The following is a 25972-nucleotide window of genomic DNA, read 5'->3' as shown; positions in this document are numbered from 1 at the left end:
AACAGCCAGGCGCGGTGGCTCACGCCTGTGATCCCAGCACTTTGGGAGGCTGCAACGGGCAGATCACAAGGTCAAGAGATGGAGGCCATCCTGGCCAACATGGCGAAACCCATCTCCACTAAAAATACAAAAAATTAGCTGGGCACGGTGGCATGTGACTGTAATCCCAGCTGCTCAGGAGGCTGAGGCGGGAGAATGACTTGCACCCGGGAGGCAGAGGCTGCAGTGAGCCGAGATCGTGCCACTGCACTCCAGCCTGGGGACAGAGCGAGACTCCAAAAAATGAAGGAAACAACAGTCACACACAGGAGAAAACCCAGAAAAAGTACAAGTGAGAACTAAGTCGTAGTTTGCACAAAACATGGAATCCCTTTAATGAATAGGGAGAAAAATCATAAAACATGGAATCCCTTTAATGAATAGGGAAAAAAATCATACTACATATTTACAGTCTCCATATACATTGCTCAAATCAATAAAGTAGATGTTCTGTAATCCACAATTGCTGGCAACTTCCCTAACAAGACAAAAGCCTTTGCTGCCACTACTAGAGTGTAAGGGGCTCTCTTACGTGCCTCAGGGAACTGGACCTGATATTCTCCAGTTGTTTGTACTGATTTTCCCCTAAGTCTTCAGCCAGCAATACATACATGTCCTCATACCGGTCACTGGTAACATATACAAATAATTAACTATTTGTGGGTCAACTGCCCACCATTTTACTCAGTACCTTGCTAGGTACTGTGTAGGAACAAAAGGAAAGGTAAATAAATCTTGTCCACAGGGAGTTGGTAATTCAATACTGAATCGAATACTGGAATGACTGAAAATAGAACTCTTAACTCAATCCACAAGAGACAAGAAGAGGGAAAGGAAGAAAAGGAGAGAAGAGAAAAATCAGATCGATCCCAGTGAGTAGCAAGGGAAGGACTAGGGCTGGTAATTTCAAGGTTCAATTTCAACAGACAAGGTGAAAAGATAAAGAATTGCAGACTAAGGGAGAAACGCAAACCTAGACCTAAAGAGACATACTTGGCACATATACTGGAAATAACACATGCATGCAGGCAACTGGCACCACACCTGGCTTTGGAAAGGCACCCGATAAGTATCTGCTATCAGTGTTATGGACCCTGAGCTGACCAGAGTGAGTCTCAAAAACACCCATGTAAAAGGATGTGTGGAGTATGAGTTCAGACAATGGGAGAGGAACTCAAAACGCCTGCCTTCTGAGAAAGGCACTCTGAACTAGGAACAGCACAATTAAAGCAGTTTTGCCAGTGATCAGCAGAATGGACTAATAAGGGAAAGACGTTAGCACTAGAAGGAATAACGGGCTTCTTATACACATTGCCTCCCAATAAACAACTGGAGGTTCACGGAGCAAAAGCTAGACCCACCTTTGCCTGGATTTCTGGATTTCAATATCCAATAGAGAAAAGCCATTCTAATTCTTGGTCAAGATTTTCGATTCTGTCTCCCGTAACAATTCTGTGCTCTCCTCTGGGCAGATCTACCCCATGGTAGAGACATCTTTTTAGGGGTTCTAGCTTGACGCAACCTTACCTGTTTATTTTTTTTATTGTTGCTACTGGTCATCCCTATCTTCTGAATAAAATCTTGACTTCTATTTTGAGGCCTGGGCTCTGCTGGAACCAGAAAGCTGAATGGGACCTTGGAGAGCCCTATTCATTGCTTTCGCCGAACAGAAGTTCATTACTTTATCTATCACGTACTCTTGTCACATGACCAAGTGACCTTAGTCCAATTTCCTTCCTTTTTAAAAGAGGAAACTAAGGTCCTGAGAGGCTGAGTTTCTCTCTGATCCTAGTCTGTTTTAACCTCATGGCTACTTAGTAGCTCACAAACAACCAGAGTCAGGTGAAATAACAGGCACTCTCAACATAATTAGAGCAAAGATCATACATTCAGAGACAAGAAATGGGGGGTTGCTACACACAAAAAGATGACTTAAAATGTAAGGTATCCAAGGAATCAGCTAAGTTAAAAGAGAACCTCTAGCAATTATTTCTGAGAATGCAAGGAGGATTGGCGAGGTTAGGAAAGGGTGACTGTAGCTTTTAGTAGGCCCAGATTTCTCAAGTTCAAAAGCAGCTGTCATTTGGTCTCTTCTCTTGTACTGAGGGCCTGAAAGGCAACAGTGTGGAGTGTAAGAGATGCAGATTTCTGAATTTTATATTCCTGGGTTCATGATAGTATCTCTCATATGTATTATAATTGTTTCATATGTTTTCACTGTCATCATTATTCCTTCCCAAATGCTAGCATGCTTCAGTTCCAATCCCCAAGATTGGCAACAATACTCGAATGGCCTGTATGCTTTCCTAAGATACATTCTATTCTGGTCATTGGGAAATCCAGGCAGCCAGAACGGCTCTGAAGAATGCCAGCACTGAAGATTCTAAAGGGTGTGAATCAGGCATAAAATTCACTTTTGTGGATTTGGGAGGCTGTCTTGTGAGCTCTGTTGTAGATATCAAGTAGGGATGATGTTAATACCACTTCGCTTATATACTGGGATTTACAGCTCATAATCCCACTTATCCTAGTTTTACAGATGAGGACTAAGGCTCAGAGATGTTAACTGTCTTGTTAAGGGCCACAGAGCTAATAAATGGCAAAATCCATACTTGAACTCAGGTTTCAATTCCTGAGACATGGTTCTTTCCTCTATAATGCAAAGGCCTCTCTGAATGCTAAGACTTAGCTATCACTTTCGCAGATAATTTCTCCTTTCTGAGAGCTTACAAGCCATTAAGAGTATAGCTGTCAACTCTTGGTTACTTAAAATAAGCAGTTACAGTCTCATCCTGAGGGAACTGGTCAGTGAGCCAAACATATCCACTGCCCCATCCGCTCAGGAGACCATGTTTTTCTCAATCACTAATTCATACTTCAAGGCTGGGTCAGCCCTAATGATAGCCTGTACTCTCCTTTCATATTCTATTAAATTATATTAGGATATTATTTATCAAATAACCACTAATAGCTACGGATATTTAAGTACCTCACTATGTTTCTAGCTCTTTCTCCATATCACCTTCTTTAATACTAACAAGCCAGCAATACAGTTAAACCCAATCTACAAGTAAGTCCCCTGATAGTGAAATTAAGTAACAGACCCAAGGACATATAGCAAATCAGTAGAGAAACTGAAATTTTCACCCAGTTAGTCTGACCCGAAAGCTCATGCCCTTTATCCACTAGAACAGTTTCTCACAGTTTAATGTACATAAAAATCACCTGTGGATCTTGCCAATGAAAAGACTCTGATTCAGAAGTTCTGGGTGGGGCCTCAGGCGCTTCCTTTTTAATAAGCTCCAGGTGACACACAGATGTTATTGATCCAAGGAACCATCTCTGAGTAGCAAAGTACTATGTAACACTGCCTAGTCTCAAATCACATCTAATTATTACCAAATATGTTTTAAGCAACACTTCACCTCTAGAAAGTCACGATCACCCTCACGTCCCTCTTTTGCTCCTGCCCTTGGCTCCAGACAGAAAAATAAAGTTCAAAGTAGCTCTGAGAATAACTCTATACAATATGGAGGATTCTACCAACTAGGTCTTAGGCAAATAGCTCTGTGGCCTCCTGGTACCAACCCAAACTCTTTTGGAATGCATTCCAGCAGCCTATCTTCTAGGGCCCCAGGCTTTGGTCAGTTGCTACCAAAGTAACCAGACCTAACAGGATCCTGTGCCAGAACACACTGCTCCTGATCTAGAAAGCGGTCAGCTAGACCTAGTTAAGCCTCGAAGGACCTAGGATGGTACCACCAGCCAATAAATATATGCCGAACTAAATGCAGTGAAAAGATCTTGGCTCATGATATGATATATGACCTACTGTGACATTTCCTTTCTAGCCACTATGCCATCTGTCATCTCCGACAGAATCAAACAACTCTACTTCTCTTCCATAGCCTCCTACCCAGATCCCCTGAAAGCCGTTTTAAACAGCATTTCGAGACTAGTATTCTCTTTTGTGGTGTAAAGTCTAAAATTAAAGCCCAATATGAGGCTGGGTATGGTGGCTCACACCTCTAATCCCAACACGTTGGGAGGCCAAGGTAGGAGGATCACTTGAGCCCAGGAGTTCAAGACCAGCCTGGACAACATGGCGAGACCCCGTCTCTACAAGAAACACAAAAAATTAGCCAGGTGTGGTGGCATGCGCCTATAGTCCCAGCTACTGGGGAGGTTGAGGTGGAAGGATCACTTGAGCCCAGGAGATTGAGGCTTCAGTGAACCATGTTTGCACCAGCTGGAGACTCCAGCCTGGGCAATAGAGCAAGACCCTGTCTCAAAAAAAAAAAAGAAAAAAAGAAAAAGAAAGCTCAGTTACATGCTTACTTGACATCTAGTACAATCTCAAGGGCCTCAAATGGCCTAACCACAAGTACCCCTTCCCATTTTGCTCCATGGATAAGGTCCCCTGGCCAAACAATCCTCCTTACTAAAGGGACCAGGTACAGCTCTTGCTTACTCTTGAGAAGTGAGTGGGTTACAGTTCCCAGCCAGCCCCTCCAATTATTCAAACAAGTCCAATCATATCCTCTGGCTAGAAGCAGGGGGCACCATCCACTCCTGACACTACAAAGGCTGCTTCCCACAGCCCCTCGCCGGTGGCTTACTCTGCTCCCGAGTGCAACTCCTATGTGGGCCTATGTGGTGTGTGGTGTCACGTGTTCAGCCATCCCCATAACACTATGGTAGGAATCCCTCTCTTTTCAGACAGGGTGAATAGGAGGTGATTAAAACATCTTTTTTTGCCCAATCCACCAGTCTCTGCCCTTTTTCATATCCTCGAGGCTCTCAAATGCCTTTGGCAAGGTCATCAAGTGCTCTATCATGGTAATAATGCCTGGCATTGTACTAAGCACTTTCCACACAATTTCTCATTTAATTTCCCTAACATCCCAATGAGGCAGACGCCACCATATCCCTATTTTATAGATGAGGAAACTAATATCCAGCAAGGTTATATAACCCACAAGACCACACAGCTAACAGGTTTGAGCGGAGCCCAAATGTAGATGTGCCTGGCTCCCTGTTCTTAACTACTACCTTAGTCTCTCTGGCTGACAGGGTTTCTGGGCTCACTGCCATCATTCCCCAACCCCTCTCACAGACAGAGATGAACTGCTGGGTGGCCTGGCAGGAGTGCCTGCCTTTGAGGCTCCTTGTTTTTTCTGCTGGTCTCTGCTAAAGGATGGCTGGAGATTCGTTATCTGGGAAAGAGTGATATTGGAATAGGCCAGCTGGCTGGCTGCCAAAAGACTTTCCAAGATGGCTTCAACTTAATTTACCAAAAGGTCTAGTTTGGTTGTCAACCCTGTAGATACAGAAACCCTATCCTGTCAAAGTCTTAAAGTTAACTGGACTTGAGGAGGTTGGATAACACTATCTAGACACAGAAGAAGCACAAATCAGAAAGGCAATTCATTAATTCACAAGGAGAAATATACCTATTATTTGCAGTTACCTGTGAAAAAATTCAAATGGCAAGGTCAAATATCATCAGAAAGTCTCTTCAGAATCACAGAAGACAGCAAAGGGAGTTAGCAGTATGCAACCAACATTTAGCGGCAGCCTGGTGCCTCTGTCTTTACCATTAAAGTGAATGCCTGGCCCCCTAACCCGACAGGGGACGTCTGAGGGCCAATGCATAAATACACCGCTCAGGCACTGCCAACTGATATTCTGTCACGTCTCGTCCATCACAGAGTTCCTAGACTCTTCTGTGGCTCTACTCTCTGTTGATATAGGTGCATTGCTTTGTCTTTGAGATAACCTTTTTGCAGGTATCTAATAGTGATGACCATGCCATGTGCTAATTTTTCAGTCTCTTTCTCTCAGAGTACCCTCCTACTGGCCCTGGCCATAGGCTTTTCTTTTGATGCTCGGGACATCTATCTATAGCAGATCAGAACTACTCCTCCCTGAAGAAGCCTCAGCCCAGTGGAGCTCCCAACTCACTTCAGATTTACCCCTCTCCTAGCTTCCTTCTGGGCCATCTGCCATACACTGGCTGTAGCAGGCTCATTCCCCATTTCCCTTCTCTCTTCCCTCACCCACTCCTTTCTCCTACACACTTCATCTACTTGTTACTACTCTGTCTTCCTTCATGCCACTTAAAACTTTATAAAAAACTTATTGATACAAAACATATACAAACTGATTCCTTATAAGAAAGATAGTAACAGTCAGAATTATGCAACTAGAATTATCCTTAGAGACTATGTAATTCAGCCCCATCATTTTACAGATGAAAGAATTGATAGAATTCAACTGATTTGCCCAAGTCATATATCTGTAATAGGTAACAGCAGGGCCAGACCAGAATCCAGGTTTCTGACTTTTTTTTTTTTTTTTTTTTTTTTTTGAGACAGAGTCTCACTCTGTCGCCAGGCACCAGGCTGGAGTTCAGTTGCACAATCTTGGCTCACTGCAACCTCTGCCTCCCAGGTTCAAGCAATTCTCCTGCCTCAGCCTCCTGAGTAGCTGGGACTACAGGCGCGTACAACCACACCCAGCTAATTTTTGTATTTTTTAGTAGAGACGGGGTTTCACCATGTTGTCCAAGATGGTCTCAGTCTCCTGACTTCATGATCCGCCCGCCTCAGCCTCTCAAGTGCTGGGATTACAGGCGTAAGCCACTGCGCCTGGCCCAGGTTTCTGACCTTTTAAGCCAGTACTTGAACCAAGATACCAAACTCCAAAGTACACACAACAGGCCTTCAGTGGGGAGGGCGTCTATGCATCTCACATATACTGAAGCACTAGGCTTGTTATAAAGACTGTTTATCATTTTTTTTCTTTGAATATTGATTAAAATTCAACCACTGATAGCTCTTTCAGTGAGAAAATAACTCTTTAAGCCATAAAACTGCCCAAAATACATGCAAACACATGATTGCAAATTTCCAATCTACTGCCATTAGAACTATAAGGTGGGGCCAGGTGCAGTGGCTCATAGCTGTAACAGCAGCACTTTGGGAGGCTGAGGTGGGCGGATCGCAAGGTCAGGAGTTCAAGACCAGCCTGGCCAACATGGTGAAACCCTGTCTCTACTAAAAATACAAAAATTAGCTGGGTGTGGTGGCAGGCACCTGTAATCACAGCTACTTGGAAGGCTAAGGCAGGAGAATCGCTTGAACCTAGGAGGCGGAGGTTGCAGTGAGCTGAGACTGCGCCACAGCACTCCAGCCCAGGCGACAGTGAAAGACTCCATCTCAAAAACAAACAAACAAACAAATAGCCAGGTGTGGTGGAGTGCACCTGTAGTTCTCGCTATTCAGGAGGCTGAGGTAGGAAGATCGTGAGAGTCTAGGCGGTCAAGGCTATAGTGAGCTATGACTGTGCCATTGTATTCGAGCCTGGTGATAGAGCAAGACTCTGTACCTATTAAAGAAACCAAAAAACAAAGATTATACAACTCGATAAGGAAAAGCTGAGCATGGCAGCCCATGCCTACAATCCCAACATTTTGGGAAGCCAAGGCAGGAGGATTACCTGAGTCTAGGAGTTCAAGATCACCCTAGGCAACAGAGTAAGACCTCATTTCTACAAAAAAAAACAAAATAAAAATAAAAATAGCCAGGCATGGTGGCACATGCTCATAGTCCTAGCTGGTTAGAAGGCTGAGGGAGAAGGATCACTTGAGCCCAGGAGTTTGAGACTGCAGTGAGCCATGATTGTGTCACTGCACTCCAGCCTGGGCAACAGAGTGAGACCCTATCTCCAAAACAAATAAAATTTTAAAAAATTAACATTTTAAATTTCAAAAAATTTTAAAAAGAAAAATACAAATAATTCACAAAAAATTAAAAGTCAATAAACTGATTTAAAAATTCAGCCTGGTGAATAAAAAAACACAAATTAAAACATGGAATCAGAAAAGTTTTTCAGTGATACTATCTAACTGGGAAACTGTTTTAGATCAAGGACTCGGATTTGGCAGACTAACTTGAACACTTACTCGGTGACCCTGGGTATACCACCTTAGTCACTGTGAGCCTTAACGTCTTTATACTTTTGGTATGAAGATGAAATGGGAGAATGCATCTGAATTGCTTTAGCAAAGTGACTGTCAACAGTAAATGCTCAGTAAGTATTAGCTACTTGGTTTTATTTGAGGGGTCTTCCTCTGTCACTCAGGCTGAAGTACAGGCTGCAGTCTTGGCTCACTGCAGCCTTAACCACCTGGGCTTAAGCAATCCTGCCTCAGCCTCCCAGGTAGCTAGGGCTACTGGCATGGGACACTACATCTGACTAATTTTTTGATTCGTAGAGACAAGGTCTTCCTATGTTGCCCAGGCTGCACCCGAATTCCTGGGTTCAAAGGATCCTCCTGCCTTGGCCTCCCAAGGTGCTGGGATTACAGGCATAAGCTACTGTGCCCAGCCTGCTATTATTATTGAAAAAAAAAAAAACAGGCCTGACACAGTGGCTCACGTCTGTAATCCCAGCACTTTGGGAGGCCAAGGCAGGAGGATCACTTAAGGTCAGGAGTTCAAGACCAGCCTGGCCAACATGGCGAAACCCCATGTCTACTAAAGATACAAAAATCAGCCAGGTATAGTGGTGCCCACCTGTGTTTCCAGCTACTCGGGAGGCTGAGGTGGGAGAATTGCTTGAACTGGGGAAACAGAGATTGCAGTGAGCCGAGATCACACCACTACACTACAGCCTGGGCAACAGAACCAGACTCTGTCTCAAAAAACAAGAAAACAAAACTACTTGCATTAATAATATAGGAGAGAGAACAATGAGACAGGCACCCACACAATGCTGATGGAAGTATAAACTCGTAAGACTTTTTAGGAAACGAATCTGGTAAATAATCTGGGAGTAATCTGCTCACCTAAAGCTATAAACATGTCCTTAGAGACATGGGAATGTGCAGGGTGGGGAAAAGTACACGTTACTTGCACTGTTTGAATGTTGTACCAGAGTTAGTTTCTATACCAGCTGCATAAGTCCAGATAAAAAGAATGATAGTAGCAGGAAAAAAATGTCAATGTTTATGTCCTTCAGACTCACTTCTAAAAATCTATCAGAAATAATTAGAGATGCAATGAAATATTTATGTATACTATATTCACAGCAATAGTATTAATGGTTTAAAAAACCTGGGGATAAACTTAAATATATGAGGTTTTGAAGTAAATATGACATAGAGCCATATTATGGAATTTTATGCAGTCATAAAATTAGGCTTTCTATATGACACTAAAAGAACAAGTAATCTCCCCAATAAATAAATAAATAAAATTTCATCACATTTTTCAATGTGTTTATTAAAGGACAGGATCATGAAAGTAAAAAGACAATGCAGAAAATGGGAACAAATATTTTCAAATCACATATCTGATAAAGGTCTAATATTCAGAATACACATAGTATACCAGAATCTAGTATCCAGAACTCTTACAATTCAACAATAAAAGGATAAATAAGCCAATTTAAAAACTGGCAAAGGATTTGAATAGACATCTCTCCAAAGACAGACAAAATGGCCAATAAGTACATGAACAGATGTTCATCATAAGTCATTACTAAATGCAGATCAGAACTATAGTGAGATATCACTCCACATAACACTAAGATGGGTATAATAAAACAAAACAACAAAACAGAAACATAAGTGTGGCTGAGGATATGGAGAAACTGGAACCCTCACAGAATTGCTCGTGGGAACATAAAATGGTGCAGCCACTGTGGAAAACAGTCTGGCAGTTTCTCAAAAAGTTAAGCACAGAGACACCATATGACCTAGCAGCTCCACTCCTGGGTATACATCTGGGAGATATGAAAACATGTATCCACTCAAAAACTTGTACATTAGTGTTCCTTGGAGCATTAAGCCTAACAGCCAAAAAATACAAACAACCTAAATATCCATCAACTTATGAACAAACAAACAAAACATTGTATATGTAAACAATGGAATATTATTTAAAGGAAGTACTGGCACATGCTACAACATGTGGATGAATCTTGAAAACATTATGCTAAGTAAAAGCCAGTTTAAGCCAGACATAAAAGGTCACATATTGCTGTATATGATTCCATTCATATGAAATGTCCAGAATAAGAAAATCCATAGAGATAGAAAGTGGATTAGTGGTTACCAGACCCTTTGGGGAAGACTAAATGGGGAGTGACTACTAACAGGTACGGGGGATTTGCAGAGTGATAAAAAATGTTCTGGAATTGAAAAGTGGTGATAGTTATGACAGTGGCAGCCAATCGAGTCAGTCTGCCATCATCCCAGCTACAGCAAAGAGGCCTGGCCAGGGCTGCACGCTCCACAGAGCAGGCAGGAGCACCACCTAAGTTGTAGCTGCAGATCTGAGCCTCCCTGTGCTCTTGGAGGGCTGGGAGCAGGCAGGAGCCCCACCCCCCACGGCACAGCTGCAACTGTTCAAACTGTGGCTGCAGACTCAGGCATCCCTATACTCCTGGGGATCTGGCAACGCCTCGCCCTCACAGGCTCAAAAGTGCCTGCCCCTGCTGCCTGGCTTCTCCCTGCTATCAGCATCCATTCCAATCTTGATCTGGGAGCAAAGCTGGGCAGAGCCTAGGTGCCATGAACAACAGTAGGCAGAGTTCCAGATGGAAGGGGGCAGGTCCCAGTAAGGTCCCTTCTTCAGGCCAGGGAGAGGCCTGAAGGCTGGGGACCTGGCTGCTAGTCCCACTGATCAGAGTGGGGACTGGTGCCTTTTCCAGCCCCCCGGATGGCCACTCTTGGATCAACTGGCACATACCGCACTTCCTCCCCTCTGAGGCCCATAAAAGCCCCCGACTCAGCCAAAGCTGAACAGACATGGACTGACCAGCTGCAGAGAGGAGCTACCCTCTCTGCTGAGAACTTCAGAGACCTGCAGAGACTGACAAACAACCTGCCCACAGAGAGGTGTTACCTTCTCCAGGGCCTCCTCTCTGCTGAGAGCTAAACACTCGACAGACGACCTGCCTGCCTACAGAGAAAGCTACCCATCGCAGGTCTGTTCTGAGCTGCTCTAACACTATGTAAAGCTCCTCTTCGTCTTCTTCACCCTTCACTTGTCTGCATACATGAAGGACAAGAAGCTGGGCAAAGGCACCAACAGCCAACAGAGGTTTCCAGGAAGAAAATCGATACCCTAAAGATCCCATAACAGTTACGCAGACATTTGAATTGTACACTTTAAAATAATAAATTGTATGGTATGTAAATTACATAAAAATACTTTTTTATCGAAAAAAAGGGCACTTGAAGGTTTTTAATGATGTAGGAAAATGCCCTCAATATCCTAAAAAGAAAACAACCAACATGCAACTGAATACATGTATAATTCCAATTTGGTTCAAAAATATGTGTGCATGCATATACACATTTACATTTAAAAATATAGAAAACACAGAAAAATACTAAGAGTGGTTATCCTAGGCACTGTCATTATAGGAGACTTATTTTCTTCTTCATATGTTATAATATTTTCTGTGGTAAACATGCATGAATTTTATAACTAGGAAATTTAAGAACAAAAACCCAGACAGGTGTGGCTGGCTTCAAAGCTAATGTCATTTCCAACATACTATTCATTCATTAAACATTTACTTAGCTCCTACTACTATGTACCAAACACAAAATCTCTGCCTGAAAGGAATTTACATAAGTCTAGGATGGGGTCTGAACCCAAATCCATGGACTGGATAGGGGAAGAAGTGTCCAGAAGCTCTTTAAATTACTGCACATGCGATGTTGTCCAACTGCACTTTCTGAGGGAGACAGCCCACAGCTTTCATGAGCAATGTAGCCTAGTGGTTAAAGGCTGGAGCTGGAGCCAGACTACCTGAGTACAAATCTCAAATGTTCAATTACAAAGTGTGTGATCCTGGGCAAATCACCTAACCTATTAAGAGCTTAGTTTCCTCTTCTAAAAAATGGGGATAGTAATAGTAACTTTCTCACTGGGCTGCTGAAGATTAACTGAGTTACATCTAAAGCACTGGCTCTATAGGCGAGGTAGGAAGTGCTCAATAATTAGCTGCTAGCTGCCATGATCATTGCCCCACCACCACCTCACAGATTCTCAAGGAGGTAGAGACACGGAGAAGATTAAGGACTGCTAGAAAGGCTGTTTTCCAAATCTCAAAACTGGTAGGTAGCATCTGATTCCTGATGTGCCTATAATACCCATTCTTTTCAATTAATTTCTTTTTCCAGATTCTCTCAATTTCTAATGAAACTTCTTTTGAGGTGTTCTATAATATACAGTGAGGCAAAACAACAAAATGTTCAGCATAACAAACTGCTTATGTCCTCTTATCTTCTGACTAATTCATAGAAACAAGCGATTTTCAAGGCTGTTATAACAGAAGCAGGCTTTGAGAGATTTAGCTGCCTTTCCAGGCCATGCTGCTTTGATCCAGTAGTTCATCCAAGGTAACTCTTTACAGACCAAACTGCAAAATCTCCTGAGCGACACATGCATCTAATGAGTGACTAGGGATTGTAACCGCATTATACTTAAGGCCAACTTTTCCATCCTGCAGTCAAGAGTCTCAACAAGCAATTACCACTCCAATGCTTTCAAATCCAAACTCTTAGGTATCAAAAAGACCCTTGGCTTTGTCACTGGTACTGAGAGGCATTTTGTTCTGACCTGAAAACATGGATGATATCTAAGTTTTCGTCAACTTGATTATCATGATATACTTTTCTTCATCGGGGATAAATCTGGGCCACACATTAACACAGTACCAAGTTCCAGATTCACAGATACCCACCTAATGTAAAAATTAGGGGCCCTGGCAGCTAAAGAATATCACACCAGGCACTGTGATTCCAGCGGCTATGGGCTCCACAGGAAAGGTCTGGAGCGCAGGCTCTAGAGACAGCCAAGAGCACGAATCCCAGCTCTGCCCTTCTTACCAGCTGAATTTTAGTCAAGTTGCTTAACTCTGCGGGCCTCAGTTTTCTCATATGTAAATGGGGATAATATTAGTGTTCATCTCATGAGGTAGTTGTACAAATAAGCTATTATATGTAAATGGATCAACACACATAAATAACACTGTAACATTGTTAACAGTCACTAAATGTTAGGTGTTATTACCTTTGGAGACGGAAGCATAAAAATACACCTATCAAAGTATTTGTTTTTTATAATTCTGCTTCATCACTTTTAAGTTACGCATGTATCTTTATATGCCAAATGTTACATAATTTTTTTAAAAGAAAAGAATTCACAGACAACTACAATGCTCCTTTCAGACAGCTGGTCTGGAATGAGACTCAGCTAGGAAACAGAGAAAGTGGGGAGAGTCAGACTTCTAACAAGAGTGCTGGGCTATAATCAGAGATTTCATACAAAACCTTAAACTCATTAAAAATTAGAAGACACAAAGGACTTTGAAATCACCTGGCCCAATTCCCACATTTCATAGATGAGGAAACCATAGCCTTGAAATGTAAAGTGTTTTCAGATCTTCCAGTTCATTAATGACAGAAATGAGACTCTTCCTGTCACCTACGGCTTAGATACATACTCTCAGTGGAATGCAAAGATGACTGCATTTTGGAAAAGGGGAAAAAAATGAGTTTGGGAGGTTAACAATAATAGCTAACATTTATCAAGCATTTATTATCTCTCAGATATTGTGTCAAGCACTTTACATTGGTGGCCTTAAATAATTTTTGCAAAACCAGTGAGATAGTTACTATTATTGACCCCACTTTCAACTGAGGAAGTGGAGGCCTAGAGAGATTAAAGGACTTGCTCCAAATCACAAAGCCAGTGAGTGGTAGAGTCAGTCAATGAACTCATGCTGTCTGACTCCTGCGCCGAAACTTTGACCACTAAGTGATACTGTCCAAACTTTGGGAGCCCATGTGGCCCCAGTGTGGCTCCAAGGCTGTGTCCCAGCCCCATCAGTGAACAAGATGTGCTTGTCAATCCAGCAGATTGTCACTGAGTTCAGCTGAATATGCTTAACTGAGGCTTGGCACTACACAGAGAAGAAATTCAGCATAATCCCTGCTCTCAAGGAGTTTATGGCACAGCTGGGAAGAGACCACTTTCAGCTTAAATCTTTCTTTTCTCACACTTTTGTAGTTAAGTACCAGGGCACTGAAGAGACTACAGACCCCCAACTTCCAGCAATACTATTACACTACTCAGATCACTCAGCCTTCAGTACCCCTCTGTGTATATTTCACAGATCACCTCCTTTCTCATCTCCTCCTAGTGTTATAAGCTTTTTCTTTTGTCTTTGAAGAAGTGGGGATTATTTTCATCTATATCCCTCAACCACCAGGGAGTATGACAAGAGGGCTAACTTAAGGAGTTAACAAAAAAATGCAAAAGAGGATAACTTCTCTATTGCTGTTAATGTTGGGAAAGTGCCTATGGGATTCCATAGTATTTGCTCAAAAATGTTCAAAGCAAGATATGGAAAATTTCATCTTCAACATTCTACTGCCCAGGAAAAAAAAAAAAACAGAACTCTAGGGGCCAATTACTCTGCTGTCTTGGACTCTGACCTTAGCAAGTCTCCCTCTGGTTTTAACCTGACTAACTGAGGAGAACTGACAGCAGAGTACCAGCCAAATGAGCAGCCTGTGTCTAGAGTGGTCAAATTTAATGACTGCCAGGCCTTCAAAGAAACATTCAAAAGTAACAGTACCACGTCAAACCTATAGGCTAAATGAATAAGAGCAAGTTTCACTGTTATTTAATTAAATGCATTAGTTCCTACTATGTTCATGACATCATATTAAGAGGTAAGTATTCAAAACAGTGGCAAGCCTTTGAAAATTAACCAATATCAGATTGTACTAATACAATTAGAGAAACAGAAGACAGAGTGAGCAGAGCACATAAGAGAAGCAATAAAGAGGGAAAGATGGGACGGCTTACTGTCCGCAACAAGTAGAGAGGGAAGCACCTGGGTGCAAATTCGTAGACGGGAAGACTGCTATTACGGCCTTCTACAATACTATGCTAGTTTGAAGAGTGGCTCTTGACCATCTCCTTTGCTTCTGCTCTTCCCTGGCCAGCTACAGACTAAAATTTGAAAAACAATTTTAATAAGGAGCTATAAAGAGTTGGGTTCTAAATCTGACCTTAGCTTTGTAACCTTGAGTGACTTAACCTTTCAAAACCTGTTTTCTCAAGTGTAAAATGAAGTTAACATGTAAATGGGAGCTCAGAATGCTACTCTCGCTTTTATATTTGAAAATTTTTTTAATTTTTAGAAACAGGGGTAATAGTACCTATTGCCTAGCTGCTGCGGGGTTTACATGAAACAATAATGTAAAATACCTAGTAGACTGCTTGGCACTTCGTATGTGTTCAATAAATAGTAACTATTATTAACAACATGATGTGTGAAACGTAATATAATATTAAGACATGAATCACTACATTTTAATGTTATGAAAATTTAAAAGTTCACCAGAACTTTTTAAAAAAGTTTTGGAATGGGCCGGGCATGATGGCTCACACTTGTAATCCCAGCACCTCGAGGCCGAGGCAGGCGGATCACCTGAGGTCGGGAGTTTGAGACCAGCCTGACAACATAGAGAAACCCCATCTCTACTAAATATACAAAAAAAAAAAAAATTGGCCGGGTGTGGTGGCACATGCCTGTAATTCCAGTTACTGGGGAGGCTAAGGCAGGAGAAATACTTGTACCCAGGAGGCAGAGGTTGTGGTGAGCTGAGATCGCGCCACTGCACTACAGCCTGGGAAACAAGAGTGAAACTCCATCTCTCAAAAAAAAAAAAAAAAAAAGTTTTGGAAAGAGGAGAACCAAATACTATGAACCAGTGAATCAGTGACATCAGACTTAGAAACACAACAGGGATGACCTTTCCAAATAGAGTCTACAAGCCTCTCACTCTTTCACCCACTTTCCTTCTCCTCTCACTACTTCATTCGTCCATTCAGCAAATATGTTCTGACTGAACTGTACACAGGACACAGTGCTAAGAGGTAGGAGTGAGAAAGAGATGAAGGCGGACAAAAGAAGGGGATTTAGGGAACAATATAACAGGATGAGCTTTAAGGGGGTAGGTATCTAGGAACCATCTGAAGTCACGTGCAAAATGTTTTGAATGTGTAGATGTATAAAACATCTCTGGGGCCTTCTGGAGGGATTCTAAACAGAATTATCTATTTATTTTTTAAGTGTTAAGAATGAAGGTCTAGCCAGGTGCAGTAGCTCACGCCTGTAATCCCAGCACTTTGGGAGGCTGAGGTGGGTGGATTACCTGAGGTCAAGAGTTCAAGACCAGCCTGATCAGCATGGAGAAACCCCACCTCTACTAAAAATACAAAATTAGCCAGACATGGTGGCGCATGCCTATAATCCTAGCTACTTGGGAGGCTGAGGCAGGAGAATCCCTTGAACTCTGGAGATGAACTATGACAGCAAAACTTCGTCTCAAAAAAAAAAAAGGATAAAGGTCTAATAAACTGAAAAAGAAGCATACAGATTTTATATAAGGAAAAACATTAACACTCCTGAAAAATCACTGAAGTAGCTTTGAGCAAATGAAAAGACAGACCATGATCTTAGATAGAAGAGCCAATATCATAAAGACATTAGCTCTCCCTAAGCTCATTTATAAAATTTAACACAATCCTAATAAAAATACCATCAAGTCATCTCCTCTTGAAACCAGACAAATTGCTTATTAAGTTCATATGCCAGAATAAACAAGCAAAAACAGCCATGAAAACCCTGAAAAAGAACAATATGAAAAATGATGGCCCTTCCAGACTGTTAAATTATAAAGCCTCTAAAATTAAGATGATATTGTAACAGCATATGAACTGGCAATCAAACCAACGGAACAAAACAGAAAATCCAGTAAGAAATCTAAGTGCATACAAAGGCTTAGTATTCAATAAAGACAGCATCTCAAATCAGTGAATAAAGAAGTTTTTAATAAGTACTGTTGAGACAACTGACTGGCCATTGGGATAAAGATTAAATCAGATCCTTCCTCAAACCAAACACTAAGATAAATTTCAACTGGATCAGAGTCTTAACTGTTTTTTAAAAAGCGAAACCATAAGCCATACATGTTCTAGAAGAAAATACAAATGGATTCTCCATAAATTGTGAGGCAAATTTTCTAACTATGACTGCAAATCCAAAGCAATACACAGTAAGACTGAGAAACATGATTATATAAAGATATAAAACTTGAATAGCAATAAAACAATATATGCAAAGTCAAGCATATGACAACTGGAAAAATATATTTGCAATTTGTATCCCAGACACGAAATATCTTTATCTCATAAAAAGAAAAAACAAATTTAAGCTATACTGAAATACTATTTCTTACCTGACAGATTGGCAAAACCCCAAAACTAACAGCATACTTTGTTAGCAAGACAGGAGAAACAGAGAAGGAGGGTTTAGGTATGAAATAAAAACTTCTGGCCAGGCACAGTGGCTCAGCCTGTTATCCCAGCACTTTGGGAGGCTGAGGCGGGTGGATCACAAGGTCAGGAGTTCGAGACCAGCCTGACCAACATGGTAAAACCCCATCTCTCCTAAAATATTACAAAAATTAGCCGGCTGTGGTAGTGTGTGCCTGTAATCCCAACTACTCAGGAGGCTGAGGCAGGAGAATCACTTGAACCCTTGAAGCTGGGAGGTGGAGGTTGTGGTGAGCCGAGATTGTGCCATTGCTCCAGCCTGGGCAACAAGAGCAAAACTCAGTCTCAAAAAAAAAAAAAAAAATGAAATAAAAACTTCTTGGTAAAAAGGAATTTAATTTTTAATAGCAGTCTTTAAAGTTTAAAACACAAGATGGCTTGGTGCAGTGGCTCACACCTGTACTCCCAGCACTTTGGGGGGCCAAGGCAGGTGGCTTGCTTGAGGCCAGGAGTTCGAGACCAGCCTGGGAAACGTGGCAAAACGCCATCTCTACCACAAAAATACAAAAATCAGCCAGTTTCATAACCCAGTCTCAAAATAAATTATTTTTTTAAAAAGTATTCAAGAAAAAGAGCCTGTTTATGAAGTTGGTGATACAACTACACAGAATATAATTACATCAAGTGACTTTAAGACAATATTTGACTATACATCTCAAGTAGCATATATTCTAAGGACAAAAGGAATAACAGAAAACCCAAACAGCAGTCAGTAATAGAAACGCCAGTGTAAACAATGGCATTGCTACTGGCCTGGTTGATACCACCACCGGGGAAATCCAGGGAGAGGGAGCAGCCTTGAAACCTTAGAATGTGGCCCACCGGCCTCAGAAAGTATGAAGTCCCGTGGCTTACTGAGAGATTTCAACTGGTGCTCAATACAAAGTGATTTGGGGGAGGAGGACTGCTCAGAGATGAGGCTTGAGAGACAGCACAGCCAGGGTTGGCGATAGCACTTGCTGGACCATCCAAAGGGCAGGGAATCCATCCAAGAGTTTTAAAGCAAGGGAATCATATATTCAGAGCTGCGCTTTTTTTTTTTTTGACTGAGTTTCACTCTTGTTCCCTAGGCTGGATGAAGTGCAATGGCTCAATCTTGGCTCACTGCAACTTCTGCCTCCTAGGTTCAAGCAATTCTCCTGCCTCAGCCTCCCAAGTAGCTGGGACTACAGGCATGTACCACCTGCCTGGCTAATTTTGCATTTTTAGTAGAGATGGGGTTTCTCCATGTTGGTCAGGCTGGTCTTGAACTCTTGACTTCAGGTGATCCACCAGCCTTGGCCACCCAAAGTGCTGAGATTGCAGGTATGAGCCACCGCACCGGGCCTCAGAGCTGTGCTTTATAAAGACCACTGGTAACAGTGTACCAAATAGATTGGAGAGGAATGAAGCTGAAAGCCGCTGACCAACTAGAAGGCTGTTTCATAATCCGGGACAAGAGAATATAGCAGCTTTAACCAAAGGAAGAGAAAGGGTAGAAGAAAACAACAGTCTCGTAACCTAACTAAGTATGTGCTGAAAGAGAAGATCATGGCACTGTTCCCAGGTTTCTGCCTTTGGTAACTCTGTGGTGCCATCCGCTGAGCCTAAGAACCAGAGAGAAGTACCAGTGGAAGAAAGATGGCAAATTCTCTGCTGCCAATGCCCTGGAGATCATCTTCTGGAGCTAATGGGGATAAGGAGCTAAAGGAGTCAAGAAGGAAAACTCAGGAAGACAAATGGTCAGGCCTCAGTCCTAGAAAGCTGAGAAATAGGACGACGTTAGCAAGTTAAATTACCTCTTACAGTATTTTCTCAAAATCAGAAATAAAATCACATACTGTTCACCTTTGTTTTTACACTAAAAATAACCCCACTATAGCTAACAGTAACAAATACTAACCAACAAATAACCAATATTTGGAGCCTCAAAAGCTCTTATTTATACTTACAATCTTGTTTCTAATTTCCTCATCCTTCCTGGGCCCTTTCCCTCATAAAGCATCCCCTATCGTTTGGTCCTGTTCCAGAACCAGACTCCAGTGCCTGCAGCAGAGGTCACTCATGCAAATCCCTCTAGGGGTCAGACAGATGGAAAATCTCTAATGTTTAAATGGAAGTAACTACTTTTTAAACAGTCTATGAGCCAGACTCTGGCCTACGGGAGTTTTCTATTGAGGTCCCAGTTTTACAGAATATCCTAAAATAAAGATATTTCCTTCTTTTTGTTTCCCTTTGGGTACTAATAAAACCAGAAATTATATCTATGAATTGACTTTTTCAGAGGTCCTAGTATGAGTTAAGTTCTGAGATAGGTTTAGTCTCAATATAGAGGCTCTTTCTTTTCACAGATATGAAGGGAGGGGACTCTTCTGGACAAATGCAGAGAAATATCCTACCTTTCTTTATTCCTCTGCTTCCTCAAATCTATCCACTCCCTTCCTCTTCTTTCCTTAAAACAAATAAATAGATAGATGGATGGATGGATAGAAACAGGGTCTCACTCCGTTACCCAGACTAAAATGCAGTGGTCTGATCATCATGCAACTGCAGCCTCAAACTTCTGGGCTCGCATAAGTGATCCTCCACCTCAGCCTCCCAAAGTGCTGGCATTACAGGTGTGAGCCACTGTGCCCAGCCTTCTTTCCCTTTTAATCCAACTTTCCTAAGTTTGAGGAACTGACTTCATCTGCAAGAAGCTGATGCCTAGAAACAAAGTAGTGGGCTCCCACTACCTCTTCCTATCCTCTCTCAGTAGAAACAGTTACGGTATCTGCTAACAGGGTTGCCTAGACAATAGAGCCACATCTCACCGGTCTCATGTAAATTAACAACCAACAACCATCTCTTAGGCATTCATGAAGCAGTTCATTGCGCAGATACCTATATTACACAAACATTCAACCATGCTTGACCACTTTAGACAGAAAACAAAGCCTGAAAAGACTTAAACTCTGAGGTTAAGGTTATAGAGCAGTGAAACAGTACCTGGTTTCGGGGAGATTCTCATCACGCCTTCATTTAGGTGGTGTTACATGTGATGTTTCATTGTTGGCTCCGCACCTTTTAAGGGGTCAAGGGCTTTTCTGAGATCAGATTAAAGTAACTGGCTCTCTCCCCAGAAAAAATGACATTCACACAAATTTGCAGGCAACTTCAAAGGATTCATGGGTCTCTTGAAATTCAACCATTTACCCTGAGATTAACAATCTCTGACTTACATGGATCAGCCTAATACATTTATGTGAGGAAATGAAATATGTGGCATTATAATTTTGAGGATTTGGAGTCAAATAACAACATTAGGGAAATGTAAGGAAAGCTGGCTTTCTCTTCTTATCCTTCTCTCTCTTGAGGGCTGCCAGAGTCTCAAAACTGCATGCTTTCTGCAAATGAAATACTGCACTCTCTGCAAGACTTAAAGAAAGTGACAATCTCATCTCTGAATTTAAATGCCCTTAATATTTAATTCTTTCCTCTATGTGGTTAGTAGCTTGCTTTCTCCACATTATCAAGATGATGGCTTTAGAAGGCAGACTATTGGAGATACAGAAAACCATATATCCCAATTCAATTTCCTTGTGAAAATCAAAGAGCTCACTCTGTTGAAGAGTTGAAAGAGGCTGAGGGGGTCACTGCCTTCCCCCAGGGTGCTGGTACAGGCAGTACTTGGGAAGGGTAATGTAAATACTCGGTATGAGGCAACAGGGCATACCAATTTGTTTTTCAATCTATTTTATTTCAGTTCAAAGCATCACTGCAGACAGATAGTCCAAGAAAACAAGCCACACTTGGGTTATACTCAGTCTTCCTCAATCTCCAAAAGCAGCTGAGTACTGCCAAAGCGTGGCTCGTTTTCCTGGGCTGCCTGTCTGCAATGATGCTTTGAACTGAAATAAAATAGATTGAAAAACAAATTGGTATGCCCTGGCTCTTCCTGCAGTTTCATATTATCCTTCAAAGCTAGTATTAGCACCTGCTCTTTATTGGAACCCAACAGACCCAAATCACAGAGTAAAACTGCAATACTTTAGATGCAAAGGTCCCACCCAAACCTAAAATAGCAATTTAATTCAGGGCTTGTTGTTTAACATTGCATGAACATGCCACTCTCTGTCCAGTTCTTTGCTCTGTTTGCAGGGTTGGATTGTGTCTTCTGATGACATGTGCAATATGGCTACTGGGTAGTGTTTAAAGTAAAACCTGCCATCCTGTTCTTCTTATAGATCCTTGATTTATTATTTCCTCTAATGTCTTACATTTATGAACCCAAACATCAACCTATTATTATTATTTTTTTTAAATGGAGTCTCACTCTGTAGCCCAGGCTGGAGTGCGGTGGCGCAATCTTGGCTCACTGCAACCTCCGCCTCCCAGGTCCCAGGTCAAGCAATTCTCCTACTTCAGCCTCCCAAGTAGCTGGGATTACAGGCACGAGCCACCATGCCCAGCTAATTTTGGTATTTTTCAGTAGAGACGGGGTTTCACCACGTTGGCCAGTCTCGTCTTGAACTCCTGACCTAGTGATCTGCCCGCCTCGGCCTCCCAAAGTGCTGGGATTACAGGCAGGAGCCACTGCGCCCAGCCCAACCTATTTTTACTTATTCAAAAAGTCTGCCATTTACTTCAAAGCATTCAGTACTGTTTTAGGGTATGTGACATTATTTTGAAAACTTTTGGAAGAAACTTGAAATCATTTGCAAACAAATTTTAAAATTACCACCAACTAAAAGAAGTCTAACATTTGCTTAGAATGCCTTAAGAGAATACATACACCTTGGATGGAGGAACACAAGTAGTTTCAAACTTAAAACACTGAAATACTGAAAAGTGTTCTGCATAGACAGCTGTACAATTTGGTTTTCAAAAAAATCGATGCCAGGCTGGGCGCAGTGGCTCATGCCTATAATCCCAGCACTTTGGGAGGCTGAGGTGGGTGGATCACAAGGTCTGGAGTTCGAGACCAGCCTGCCCAACATGGTGAAATCCCCATCTCTACTAAAATACAAAAAAAAAAAAAAAAAAAAAAAAAATTAGCTGGGCGTGGTGGTACATGCCTGTAATCCCAGCTACTTGGGAGGCTGAGGCAGGAGAATCACTTGAACCCAGGAGGCAGAGGTTGCAGTGAGCCGAGATTGCGCCACTGCACTCCAGCCTGGGCAACAGAGCAAGACTCCAGCTCAAAAAAAAAAAAAAAAAAAATTAGATGCCATTGGGAAAAGTTCCTCTCCAAGCAGAAACACTAAGAAAAAACAAGATCTGCTCCCCTATTGCTGGAGATAAAAAGTAGTGGGCTTCCATTGTTCTTGGATCCCCCATTTTTAATTTTGTCTGTAACATATTTCTGGATTTTTGTTATTATTTAGCACTTTATAAAGTTTCCATTTGAAGTTAAATTTGATTAGTTATTCAGCAATATGTGTAACAACAACAACCCTTTGAGGAGGCACCATTATCCACATTTTCAGATGAGATAACTAATCTGTAACTTGCCCATGGGTGTCCAGTTCTCTCAGTAGTAGCTGGGTTCAGGATCAAGGACTGAGCACAGGACTGAGCACCATTACTCCCTTTGAGTTACTCAACACCTCAAGTCGTTACCCCCTTAGTCTCTGAACCTGCTGAAAAGTTCTTCCCAGCTTCGTCTCTACCTTTCCCCTTCTTGCTGGACTGGCTCCTTGTCACTCAACCAATTTCAGCTTAAACTACTTTCCTTAAGAGAGGTTTTCCCTGACCATCCAGATAAAAAGTAAGGCTCCCAAGTTAGTGTCTCTCTCAGCACTGTTTTATTTCCTTTAGAGCAGTTGCCACAATTTGGAATAACTTTGTTATTTCTTCACTGTCTTGACAGTAGGCTTAGCTTCCACAACAGAGTCCCAGGTCCATCTTGCTCACCCTGGTAATCACAGGACCTAGACAGTGGTGCTTGGTACGTGGAGACACCAAAATATTTGTTCAAGGCCGGACATGGTGGCTCATGCCTGTAATCCCAGCACTTTGGGAGGCCGAAGTGGGCAGATCATTTGACATCAGGAGTTCAAAACCAGCCTGGCAAACGAGGTGAAATCCTGTCTCCACTAAAAATACAAAAAAAAAAAAAAAAAAAAAAATCTAGCTGGCTGTGGTGGCATATGCCTGTAGTCCCAGTTATTCCGGAGGTTGAGGCAGGAGAATCACTTGAATCTAGAAGGCAGAGGTTGCAGTGAGCTGAGATTGTGCCACTGCACTCCAGCCTGGGTGAGAGAGAGAGACTCCGTCTCAAAAAAATAAATAAAATAAAAAATTGTTCAATGAATGACCTGGATTTGTTTACCTAGTATTTACCTGCAAACACCAGGTTTTGGGTACTGGCTAGCAGCTGAGGATACAACAGATAAGGTGTGGTCCCTGCCAGTAAGGACCTCCTAAACTAATAGGAAAGACAAAAACAGACGGAACAATGCAGGGTGGTGGGTGTGATCAGATTAGCTCCAGCTCCCGGCTGAATGCATTAGCTATGTAACCTCCAACATCTCTCCTCTGTGAGTTTGTTTCCTCTATGCTGAAAATGGTAATATTACTACTACTTATGTCATAGTATTGGTGTGAGGATTAAATGATAGTCCATATAAATAAAGCATTTAGCGCAGTACCAGGCACAAAATAATCACTCAATAAATAGCAACTACTAATTTTATGATGATGATGCTATTACAACTGTATTTGAAATTATCTTTGTCTACCTATATACCACTTGTCCAAGCCCCATATAGAATTTAAATTCCATGGAAGGACAGAAGTCATGTTTGTCTTGTTCACCACTGTATTTCCAGGAGTGTGAAACATCTCTGGTACATGGTAAGGGTTCAACAAATACTAAACGATTAGTGAATGCCTGCATACAAGCACGGGGTGTTTTCAAATCATCTGTTAAATCGATGATGAATAGCTAAGTTTGGGAAAAGAAGAAAAGTGTTTACATTAGAAAGGAGGGGCAGAAGTTTGATGATTTAGCTAAGTATAAAAAAATTTCACTTTGAGGTTGTAATTAAATCTCCATTAGCCATCCAAAGCTCTGGATACAATTCCAGGGAAGAACCAACAATTCCACGTAGAAAAGACTTGAAAGAATAAAATCCAAAGCAGTTTGACCTGTGCCATCAGGCTGGGGGCTTCCAGGGACGGGCTCAATTTGGCAGCCCTATAACCTAGTACGCCTATAAATATCTTAACCACTCAGAACCAACTTCTTCCTCTTTTGTAAAATGGAAATACCATACTTACGTATAAAGTGTTGTCATAAAGTACAACAACGCTCGTATGAATACAAAGAAAGCACCTGGCTCATTGTAGCACTAGCTACATGGAATCATTGCTATTCAAAGCAGGAGTAACTCTTTGAATAGTCAGTAAGACAGGGGTAATGGAAGCCAGAGTGTTTTGTTAACTAAGGCGCTCTGGGTGCATCGGGCAGTTTTAACTCGTTTCCCACTCCAGGAGGGACGAGAGGAATTGCTGGATGACAACACTGATCCAACCAACCTGTGTCGAGGGCAGGGGTCAGTAGACGTTTGCTGTAAGGGACCAGGCAGAAATAGTTTTGGCTTTGTAAGCCAGCCGATCAAAAGCCAAGCAATGGCTGCGCAACTACTCATCTCTGCCCTCTTGGCAGGACAGCCGCCATAGACAAATATATCAACAAAGAACGTGACCGTGTTCCAATACAACTTCATTTATGGACTTGATTTCATAGAACCTTCGCAAATTATATGAACTATTCTTCCCCACAACCATTTGAAAATGTAAACAAAGACCGAGAGGGGAAGAGAGAAGTGGGGGGATGGATTAGTCCGACGCCCGGCGAAGGGACCTGAAGGGAGGGGGAGTGAGACAGTGACAAGAGGCCTCCAGACGGGCCGAGAGGGAGGTGCGGGGCGACAGCAGGCCCAGGCGGTGTCAGGCCCGGCCTGGCGCCCTGAGTGGGTCCCCGCGGCCTCTCCCCTCCGCAGTCTACAGCAGAGCCTGCGCTAGCGGTGCGAGCCGCCCCTGGGGAGGCACGTCCCGGGACGAGGTGAGGCGGCTGTGACTCGGACGAGCTCCGCGGAGTTCGCCGCGCGGAAGGGTCTGTGTACACCCCTCATCTAGGGCGCACCCGGGCCTCCGCTGCAAAAAGGGTCTCCACGCGGAGTCCCAGCCCCGTTTCTATGGTTACCTGTTCAGCACCGATTCAAACTGCCGTTCTTTATTGACAGCGCCATAGAGGACACGAACACTCCTGCCCGAAGGGAACAATAAAGCTTTCGCCATTCAACAGCGCCGGAGACGCCAGAAGGCGGCCATCTTGAGGCCGGCTCGCAATGGGTATCAGCGGGAAAGGGGCGGCCCGACTTGCCCCGCTCGCCGCGGTCACGTGTCGAGGGCGGGGCCTGAGTCACGCGCTCGCTTTCCACCAATGCTAGGATCGCGGGGGCCGGTCGGTTGCTAGGCTCTTCTCTGACCCCTGACCTTGGCCACTCCCTCCTCCCCTCCCCACACTTCCT

General features: G+C 42.6%; 1 protein-coding gene across 4 annotated transcripts in view; it reads right to left on the bottom strand.

Moving 5' to 3' along the window:
* ZBTB40 (zinc finger and BTB domain containing 40) overlaps positions 1-25770 on the bottom strand; it is an 82210-nt gene extending 56440 nt beyond the window's left edge. For 3 of the 4 annotated variants that reach the window (XM_012440063.2, XM_012440065.2, XM_012440066.2), the window contains exon 1: positions 25645-25770. The gene's annotated coding sequence lies outside the window, so the exon portion shown is untranslated. Of the gene's footprint in view, positions 1-20441; positions 20682-25644 lie in introns of those variants that run through there. The other variant, XM_012440064.3, reaches the window with a different exon arrangement.
* Positions 25771-25972: the final 202 nt, after the last annotated feature.

Source organism: Aotus nancymaae, unplaced genomic scaffold (genome assembly GCF_030222135.1).
Source record: "Aotus nancymaae isolate 86718 unplaced genomic scaffold, 86718_ANA_hifiasm-v0.15.2.pri h1tg000053l, whole genome shotgun sequence".
NCBI lineage: Eukaryota > Metazoa > Chordata > Mammalia > Primates > Aotidae > Aotus > Aotus nancymaae.
The sequence above is the reverse complement of the archived record's forward strand: the minus strand, read 5'-3'. Positions and strand labels throughout refer to the sequence as shown.